This window comes from Myotis brandtii, unplaced genomic scaffold, assembly GCF_000412655.1.
Source record: "Myotis brandtii unplaced genomic scaffold, ASM41265v1 scaffold1503, whole genome shotgun sequence".
Lineage (NCBI taxonomy): Eukaryota > Metazoa > Chordata > Mammalia > Chiroptera > Vespertilionidae > Myotis > Myotis brandtii.
In genome coordinates, this window is record NW_005355427.1 from 300,245 (window position 1) to 309,507 (window position 9,263).

Consider the following 9,263-nt stretch of genomic DNA (forward strand, 5'->3'; position numbering starts at 1 on the left):
GGGGAGACTCAGTTTTTGCTGCCAGGACCTTGCGCCCTTGGATGAATTCACGTGTGCCAAGTGGCAGCTCACAGAGTCACCCAGGAGCTGTTTGGAAGGTCGGCACATTCAGAGGGGCCCTCACCCTGAATCTGCATGACCAAGGTGTCTGTTGGCAGGCAACCAGAAGGGGGGGAAGTCCGAATTTCTATTGCCAGGGATGTGCACTCTTGTTTGGATACAAGCGCACCCAGCGGGAGTTCATAGAGGCACCCAAGAGCCGCCTTTGGGGCAGTGGGCTCAGGATGCCTGGGTGCTGGAAAAGCGCAACTGTGGTATCTAGAGGTTGGCAGCTGTGGAGTGGGAAGACTCAGTTTTTGGTGTCATGCCCTTGTGCCCATGGTTTGATGTGCGCTGTGCCCAGTGGTGGCTCACAGAAGCACCTGGGGACCTTTTGCCAGGGTGGCACACTCACGCACTCAGAGGGGCCCTTGCACTGAAGCCATGTGACCAAGGTGTCTGTGGGCAGGCAGCCAGGAGTGGTGGAAGTCCGAATTTCTACTGCCGGGGCTGTGTGTCCTTTTTTGGATATGAGCATGCCCAACAGGGGCTCACCTCGGCTCAGGAGGCCTGGGCGCTGGAAAAGCATGACTGTGGTGTCCAGAGGTCGGCAGCTGTGGAGTAGGAAGACTCAGATTTTGCTGCCGGGGTCTTGAGCCCTTGGTTGGATTTGTGTGTGCCCAGTGGCGGTTCACAGAGGTACCCCAGGGCCATTTGCCAGGGTTGTTCCGTCAGCGAGGCCCTTGCGCTGAAGCTGCTGACTGAGATGTCTGTGGGTAGTGGGGGAAGTCTGTATTTCTACTGTTGGGGGCTTGCGCACTTGGTTGGATTCACACATGCCCAGTGGAAGCTCACAGAAGCACCTGCTGTCTGTTTGCCAGGGCGGTGCACTCACACAATCAGAGTGGCCCTTGCGCTGAAGCCGCACTACCGAGGTGTCTGTGGGCAGGTATCCAGGAAGGAGGAATTCAGAATTTATATTGCTGGGGAAGTGCTCCCTTGTTTGGATAAGAGCGTGTGCAGCGGGGGTTCACAAGGCATCCAAGAGCCATCTTTGTGGCCTTGAGCTCAGAAGGCCTGTTCGCTGGAAAAGTGTGACTACGGTGTCCAGAGTTCGGCAGCTGTGGAGTGGGAAGACTCAGTTTTTGCTGCTACGCCCTTGGTTGGATTCGCATGCATCCAGTGGCAGCTCACAGAGGTACCCTGGGGCCATTTGCCAGGGTGGTGCACTCAGAGAGGCCCTTGGGCTGAAGTGTTATGACTGAGGTGTCTGTGGGCAGGCAGCTGGAGTGGAGGAAGTCCAAATTTCTACTCCCTGGGGCCTTGAGCCCATGGATGGATTCGCATGCTCCCAGTGGTGGCTCACAGAGGCACCTGCAGTCCATTTGCCAGGGCAGCGCACTCACACACTCAGAGGGGCCCTGGCGCTGAATCTGCATGACCAAGGTGTCTGTGGGCAGGTATCCAGGAAGGGGGAATTCAGAATTTCTACTGCCAGGGCAGTGTGTTCTTGTTTGGATAAAAGCGTGCCCAGCAGGGTCACAGGCAGTGTCCAAGGCCTGTCTGGGTGGTGATGCTAATGAATTCCTATAAGAGGCCGCTCTCCCCTTCAAGATGGCATGGGCTCCGTGCCCAAGCCCCATGGCCTGGGGAGTGTCTGCAGCGGTGGTAGGTGCTCCCTGTGTAGGAGAGCCTGATCTGACAGCCCCTGCTACTCCTGCCAGATTTAACTGTCCTCACTCACTCACACACACACACACCACACATCCACACACTCTCCTTTCACCCCCTCACTCGCACACACCTTCTCCCTCACCTCCATCCTGCCAGCCTCCATCTTTTAAATGATTTTTTAAATTGAGAACTGGAGTCTAGTTAAATATCATACATAATTTAAATATTCTTTGTTTTTATATCATTACCAGTTAAAAAAAATAGAGAAGAAGAAAAGGGGAGAAGAGATAGAAGATAATTAATGTTAGGAAAAGAATGGGAGAGGTACAAGAAGAGAAGGCAGAAAACGGTCCTTCTTAAAAGAACAAACGATTATTTCTTACTAAAGCATGGAAACTGAAGGTTAATGTATTCACTGTGTAAGATCATCTAGGACTAAAAATATTAGATGTATAGTTATTAGAAAAATGGATTTGTAGTAGAGATTAAAGAAGCGGGTTGTTTACCCTAATAAGAGAAGACTTGGAAAGAGATGGCATGATTTCTGTGGTTATATATCTTTAAACATAAAAGAAAGAGGAATTAGATTTCTATTATATGACAGAAGTTGTAGGAAAAGAAAATTTGTCTCAAACATATGTGAGCATGAAATGGGATGGCTACATTCAAGAGGTAGTGAACATACTCTTCACGGGAGTTACTTAAGGTGACTTTTAATGTATTCCTGATCCTGTGGTATATAGACTGTTTAAAGAATTTGGAGTATACTCTTTCCATACCCTAATAAAATAGGGTGTAGGAAGATTTTGTTGTCTTGCCTTAATCTTCTGGAAGGTAGACCTTGATGTTGTATGTACTGTGTGATAACTAGCATAGTGTGGAGTTTCTTCAATAAGAACTGGCAATTTAAGACTTAAGCCACAGCACTGATGTTACATTACTCTTCTAATCTTGTGAGTCCATTTATAATGGTTAAAGACTAAGAATAAAAACAGCAAATTTATACAACTTAACAAAAGGAAGACAAACAACCCAATTAAAAATGGGCAAAATACCTAGACACTTCTGCAAAGAGGACATACAGATGGCCAAGAGAGATATGAAAAAACTGCTCAAAGTCACAAATTATCAGAGAGATGCAAATTAAAACTATAGTGAGGTGTCACCTCAAACCTGCCAGTATGGCTACCATCACCAAATCAACAAACAAGTGCTGACAAGGATGTGGAGAAAAGGGAACTCTAGTACACTGTTGGTGGGAATTCAGACTGCTGCAGCCACTATGGAAAACAGTATGAAATTACCTCAAAAAAGTAAATATGGAACTGCCATTTGACCCAGTGACCCCACTTCTAGGAATATACCCTAAGAATCTCGAAACATCAGTCAGAAATAATATATGAACTCTTATGATCATAGCAGCATTATTTACAATAGCTAAGATCTGGAAACAGCCCAAGTGCCCATCAGTAGATGAATGGATAAAAAAATCTGTGGTACATTTACACCATGGAATACTATGCAGCTGTAAAAAATGGAAGGATCTCTTACCCTTTGAGACAGAGAAAGACAAGTATCACATGATCTGACTTATATGTGGAATCTAATGAATACAATAAACTGATAAATAAAATAGAACCAGAGGCATGGAAGCATGGAACAGACTGACGAATTTCAGAGGGAAATGGGTGGGATGGGAAGAGATTAACCAAAGAACTTATATGCATAACCCATGGTCACAGACAATAGTGTGGTGAAGGCTTGGGGGAAAATGAAAGGGGTCAATAAGGTAAAAAAAAAAAAAGGAGAAATCTGTAATACTTTCAACAATAAAGATATATTTTAAAAATAGCAAATTAATGTAGTGAATTTCTTTTTAGCTTTCTAGTCCCAACATTATTTTTTCAGTGAGGGCTTTTCCCTAGATTAGAAGTTTGACTAAATAAAACATCTCTGGCCTAGCCGTGGTGGCTCAGTGGTTGAGCATCGACCTGTGAACCAGGAGGGCATGTTTCGATTCCCAGTCAGGGCACATGCCTGGATTGTGGGCTCGATCCCCAGTAGGGGGTGTGCAGGAGGTAGCCGATCAATGATTCTCATCATTGATGTTTCTATTTCTCTCCCCCTCTCCCTTACTCTCTGAAATCAATAAAAATATATTTTTTAAAAAATAAAAAATCTCTGCATCTCTCAATTTTTAAAATTTCTCACCAGTGAATGAAATATACTTTCCTATTTTAATGGTACAAATGAAGACAGAATAGGGTGAATAAGAATCAAAAATTTAAATGGAGAAATCAGATTTCAAACTGGACTTTAAAGTGTATTAAAATGCATTGTGTAAGAAATCTATATAAAACAGTTTTAATATGTTAATACTCACAGATTTTATTACATCATCATTTATGTTGTTGGAATAGTTTAATAAGTCACAGCAGATGCTATACTGAGATCCATTTTCTTGCCAAGTCTACTGCTAGAAAAAAAAGAGTTACTTGTGATATGGATATTTTATTGTCATCCCTTCTATAAAAGTAAGAAATTTCAGAGTTAAGGATAAATAATTCAGGAATCTATGTTTACTGGTAAGGTTTTAAAGAAAGTGTTACTAAGTGAAAGGGTTGCACAAAAACAAGAGGATTATTAATAAATCACTAAAATGGTAATCTAGCTTTTTAAAACAATTTTTATATCTCTAAGTATAAAAGGATGTTTACTTATTTGTTATCTACTAATTTTAAATAAGGTAAATCATTTGGGAATTAAAAGAGAAATGGTTGAATAAATTAGCTACAAAGCCACTTTTTTTTTTCTTATCATATTGACTGGACTTGAATTTCTATTAAAAAACTTAACCTTAGATCTATAAGATTGAAAGGTATTGTTCATTTAATTTAACACAGATGATTCTGTTCTAAATAAAAATAGCACACATAGTCATTGTCTTTGTGAGAAACAATAATATGAAAAAGCAACCTACAAAATGAGGGAAAATATTTGAAAATTATATATTTGATAAGGAGTTAATATCCAAAATATATAAGGAATTACACAACTTGATAGCAAAGAAAAAAATCCAATTGAAAATAGATGGAAGAACTGAGCAGACATTTTTCCAAAGAATATACACAAAATGGTCAATTGGTATATGAGAGGGTGTTCAAAATCACTAATTGGGGAAATGCAAATCAAAATGAGATAGAGATTAAAAATGGCAGCAGAGTAAGTGTATGCTTATGGACATGCTCCTGGGACCAAACTGAAATAACAGCTAAAATACAGAAAAGCTTCTTGAATAATCAATGGAAGACTCGATGGAGAGATCCCTGATAACCGAGGATAGAAAGTGGAGATCGCATAGAGACTGGTAGGAGGGCTGGCCGGGCTCCCATAGACAGCAACTGAAGTTCTGGAGAGATATCAAAGCTGTGGGGCATTGCTGCTGAGAACTCTGGGTTCTAATCCCCAATCTGGGCCCCCCAGCAGAGAACACCAGGACTGAGAAGGGTACCCACATAACGTCAGGCTGTGAAAAGCAGTGGGATTGCTATCGGCCAGGGAGAGACAGATGGAAATACCAGCATCCGCTTAAAGGACCAACACACAAAATTCCCTGTAGAGCCACCACCTTGTGCTTCCGGCAGAGTGGACTGGAAGCTGTGTGAGCAGAAGCCAAGATCAGGGTCTCTGGGGTTGGCGCTCAGACAGCAGTCACCCTGGTTTCCTGTGCTGAGTCATTCCCTCACCATGCGGAGGTCATCTTTCTCATGCAGACAATTGCTATAAAGGCATCTTTGCCAGGGGGAAGGGGAGGGAAATAGCTAACCAATCCTATTGGAAAACACCTTGCCCCACAGTGTGAAGTTTCTGAGACCCACTAAGAGACTGAGAATAACAATTAGCCTCCAGGCAGAAGGAATTGCCTCACCCTGTTGAAACAAAAAAGTGTTGCCACTTCTGTGGACAGTTGCCTGGGGCAATTCAAGACAGAATCCTTTCAGTCTATAGGCAGAGGTGGTCTCTGGAGGATTTAAGTCTCTGCCTGATCTAATTAGTCAGAAACAGCATTTGACACCATCCAGCACCAGAGATTGAGAAGCGTAGCAGATCGACCTACTACAGAGTAACAAACGCAAATAGGCAGCCAAAACGAGGAGACAAAGAAATAACCCACAAATGAAAGAACGAGAGAATTCTCCAGAAGAAGAGATCAATGAAATGGAGATAAGAAATTTATCTGAGAGAGACTGGAATATGGTGGCCAACAGGACGGCAGGCTGCAAGAGAGTGTGTGAGTGAGAGAGCAAAAGGAGAGTGTGTGGACATGTGGGGAGTGTCTGTATTTGTGAGTGAGGGACAGGTATATTCCACAGGACTGTTGAGGACTGGTGGACCAGGCTACCCTGGCCGGGCAGCCTCTACTACTGCTGAATCTCTCCTGGAGTGGCCAGCTCTGCCACAGAAACCATGCCATCTTGAAGGGGAAAGTGGCTGTGATCGGTAGCCCAGTCTTACCTTCAACCATGGAGATCTCAGATACCTCCAGGGACCCTACAACCACATTTCCCAGGGACCAGCTGCCTCAGCTGTGAACCCACGAACACTGAGACTCCAGCCTCCCCAGCCACGGGCACCTAAATAGTTTGTCCAAGGGGAGACAAAGCGGCGCCAAATACGCAGATGAGCCCTGTGCCTTCTCACAGAGCAGGTAGAAGGAACAGCTGAATTGAACAACATCAATACGGAATTGGCAAATTAAACAGAGCTGGTGAGGCAATCCATGGATGGAAAGGTCAGAGATCACCTAGAGAGAACTCCTACTCAAATTCAGCTGGGTGTTTGTTATTTGTGTGTTTATTGTTTGCATCATTTGGATTAGTTGTTGTTTGTTGTTTGCATTCATCTCAGATTGTTTGTTGTTTGCACTTTTTGGATTAGCTGTTGGTTTTTTAGAGTTTCCTCCCCATATACATATTTTTTTGCTGCTTCTTTTTTCTTCTCTTTCTTTTCTCCATTACATTTTTTCCTTTTCTCAATATCATATTGCAATCTTTACTTCCCCCTAATTCTCTTTTCTCTGGTGGTCACCTTTACTTGGGGTTATTGGTATTATGAATACATTTTTGTTCAGAGCCCTGTGCATTGTGTTTTGTCGTGTTGTATATTGTGCTTTAAAGTCAACACAGGAGAGAGAGAGATACATAACCAGACACCCTGAGAGGAGAGAACATGGGGAGACAAAGAAATAGCCTCCATACGAAAGAAAAGGAGGAATCACTGGGAAAGGAAGTAAACAAAATGTAGGCAAGCAATAAGTCAGAGAAAGAATTCAGAGCAATGGTCATAAGGACACTGAAAAGGATGGAAGTCAAATTCAACAATATGTGTAAGAATGAAGAGGAAATGAAGAAGAACCAAGAAGAAATGAAGAATGACATTGCTGCAATAAAGACCACAATATAAAGCATCAACAGTAGACTAGAAGAAGCAGAGGACTGCATCAGTGAGCTAGAAGACAAATTAGGAAAGAATGCCCAAGTAGAGGAGCAACAGGAAAAGAAACAAAAAACAAAAGGAGAGCCTAAGGGAACTTTGGGACAACACAAAATGAAACAACATCCGCATAATAGGGGTGCCAGAAGGAGAGGAAACTGAGAAAGGAATAGAAAACCTGTTTGAAGAAATGATGACATAAGACTTCCCTGATATAAGGAAGAAGAAGAAACTCACACAAGTCCAAGAAGCTCACAGAGTCCCAACAAGATGAACCCAAAAAGAGCGACACCAAGACACATTATAATTAAATTGGCAAACACAAATGACAAAGTAAGAATCTTAAAGGCTGCCAGAGAGAGACAGAAAGTTACCTACAAGGGATCTCCCATCAGACTATCAACTGATTTCTCAACAGAAACACATCAAGCCAGAAGGGAATGGAATTACATATACAAATTCATGCAAAGCAAAGGACTGAATCCAAGAAAACTGTACCCAGCAAGGCTATCAATTAAAGTTGACGGTGAAATCAGGAGTTTCACACAAAAAAATGGACTAAGGGTGTTTATTACCACCAAATCAACAATGCAAAAAATGCTAAAGGGACTGCTGTAAAAAGAAGAAATAGGAAGGGAAGAAGAAACACAGACATAAAGAATAAAACTGGTGACAAACAAGTACCCATCAATAATAACTTTAAATGTAAATGGAGTAAATGCCCCAATCAAGTGTCATAGGGCAGCTGAGTGGAAAAAAAAACATGACCCATATATCTGCTGTCTACCGGAGACCCACCTTAGAACAAAGGACTCAAACAGAGTGATCGTGAAGGGATGGAAAAGGTTTTTCAGGCGAATGGAAATGAAAGAAAAGCTGAGGTAGCAATACCTATGTGTGAAAAATTAAACTTCAAAGTGAAGGCCATAACAACAGATAAGGAAGCCCACTTAATAATAATAAAGGGAGCAATTCAACAAGAAGCTATAACTCTGGTAAACATATATGCACCCGATAGAGGACCACCCAAATACATAAAAAAAAACTCTGGAGAATATCAAGGGAGAGATTGACAGCAATACAGTCATAGTAGGGGGCTTTAAAATGCCACTAACTCCACTGGATAAATCCTCTAAACAAAAAAATCAACAAAGAAACATCAATAATAAATAACACTAGATTAGATGGACTTAATTAACATCTTCAGAACATTTCACCCCAAAGCCACAGAATATACATTTTTCTCAAGTGCATATGGGTCATTCTTAAAGATAGACCACATAATGAGGCACAGGCAAAGTCTCTTCAAATTCAAGAAGATAGAAATAATAACAAACATCTTCTCAGATCACAATGGCATAAAATTAAAAATAAACTACAATAAAAGCAATGGAAAAAAATCAAACACCTGGAGGCTAAATAGCATGCTATTAAACAATGATTGGGTTATCAAAGAGATCAAAGAAGAAATAAAAAGCATCATGGCAACAAATGACAAAGAAAACACAACAATCCAAAATCTATGGGACACAGTGAAAGCAGTCTTGAGAGATAAGTTTATAACTCTACAGGTCTACCTCAAAAAACGAGAACATGGTAATAAATTATCTAACCCTACAACTCAAAGAGAAAGAGAGCAACAAGAAAACCCCAGCATAAGTAGAAGGAAGGAAATAATAAAAATCACAGCAGAAATAAACAACACAGACACCAAAATACAATACAACAGATCAACAAAACCAAGACCTGGCTCTATGAAATGATAAATAAGATTGATGAACCTCTAGCCAGGCTCACCAAGAAGCAAAGAGAGAGGACACAAATAAACAAAATCAGAAATGAAAGAGGTGAAGCAACAACCTATTCAACAGAAATACAAACGATTATGAAAAAAATACTTTGACCAACTCTATTCCAACACAATGGCCAACCTGGACAAAATGGACATACTCTAAGAAAAATACAAGCTCCCAAAAGTCAATCAGGAAGAATAAAAAAACCTGAATAGGCCGATAACTACCAAAGAAATTGAAAAGTGATAAAAAATATTCCAGCAA